The 1,580-nt window shown below is 35.6% G+C and overlaps 1 non-coding gene across 1 annotated transcript; it reads left to right on the top strand.

Annotated features, from left to right (window-relative positions):
* Positions 1 to 679: 679 nt before the first annotated feature.
* On the top strand, positions 680 to 786 carry LOC131749107 (U6 spliceosomal RNA). The gene has a single exon (XR_009333215.1). It is a non-coding gene; the product is annotated as a U6 spliceosomal RNA (small nuclear RNA).
* Positions 787 to 1,580: the final 794 nt, after the last annotated feature.

Genomic DNA, 1,580 nt, shown 5'->3' with positions numbered 1-1,580 from the left:
TTTGACTTCACAATATACTTTTAGTCTTTGGCTCATGTCGTGCATCATGTCACACAGGCTGAGAGATGCTTCATCTTTTTTATTTTAAACACATTTTAATCTCAGATATATCATATGTGCCTTTGTAGGCTGCTTGAAGTCATTCTCAGAAGGCAGAGTAAAAATAAATGAATACACAAAGATAGGTTACAAAAGCAAATGGAAAAAAAGATAATGGAGTAGCTCTGTGTAATAAGAATTAAGATTTTGGGGTCCAGCCCATCACCTAGCCAGCCCAGTGGCCTTTATGGTGATGAACTAGGAAACTAGGTCACATCTGCATTAGATATGTATTCCTGAGTTTATAGACATGTTAATAACCCTTATTAACAATGGCTTTAAAAAATATTAATTTTTGCTTTTTAAAAAAAAAGTAGGTATAGATTTTTTTTCTTTTTTTTAGTCTACAGACATTTATTGGTTGCCCACAGAGAGCTGAATACATACTTGATGATAAATATTTTGCCGATAGGAGAGCCTCCAGAGAACCAACTGCTTATATTGAAACCTTTCACTTGCATTAAATTGCATGCATAATTTAAGCTGACTCTAACACCTCAAAGAGGCTCAAAAAAGGAATCCATCTTTCCTCACTGGGCAGAAATAAGTAGGCTCTCTCTAACTGTAAAGAATATGACCCGTGCTTGCTTCAGCAGCACATATACTAAAATTGGAACAATACAGAGAAGATTAGCATGGCCCCTCTGCAAGGATGACGCGTACATTCGTGAAGTGTTCCATATTTTTGTATGTATATGTATAGCTGATTCACTTTGTTATACAGCAGAAACTAACACACCATTCTAAAGCAATTATACTCCAAGAAAGATGTTTTTTTTTTAAAAAAATATGACCCATTCCAGAGAAAAGGGTATTTCTTTAAAGAATCCTATTTGTGTATCAAAAACAATGTGGTTATCTAATATAAGTGCAAAGACATTACAAATACTGTTTAAAAATTCATGAGTCTAGTGTTTAATATATTCAGAATAAAGTCAGAGGGTTTTTACAGGAAGACATAAAACAAATGTCCTGTATTCTCGCCACTCCGCTTTTTTCCAATGTTTCATATTGGCTGTGTAAACAATCAATATTGAATAGTAAAGAGGTGTTGCTGAACAGATAATGGACTTGAATTAGATAAACTTGGCCTGGGCAGACTGAACATACCAGTGGGGCATATGATTCTTAATCGATTACTACTAATTTGAAGTCCATAGCTTTAAGATATTGAAGGAAAAAGAGAAACCGCCTTTCTGAGGAGGACAGACAGCAGGGAAAAGCAGTGTGACCAGCGTGGGATGTGTACATTTTCTCTATCTTTTGAAGTGTTGAAAAAATAATTTCCCTCCATTTATTGGGGTAAATTATTTTCTGTAAAGCTTTTACCTCTTAATTAAGTTTTTAAATTTAAATTTATTATTATTTATTGATTTTGGGGGGAGGGGTGCCATGCCCTGTGGCCTGTGGGATCTTAGTTTCCCGACCAGGGATTGAACCTGGGACCTTGGCAGTGAGAGAGAGCATGGAGTCCTAACCAC

Source organism: Kogia breviceps, chromosome X (genome assembly GCF_026419965.1).
Source record: "Kogia breviceps isolate mKogBre1 chromosome X, mKogBre1 haplotype 1, whole genome shotgun sequence".
Taxonomy (NCBI): Eukaryota; Metazoa; Chordata; class Mammalia; order Artiodactyla; family Physeteridae; genus Kogia; species Kogia breviceps.
This window is presented reverse-complemented; position numbering and strand designations above follow the sequence as displayed.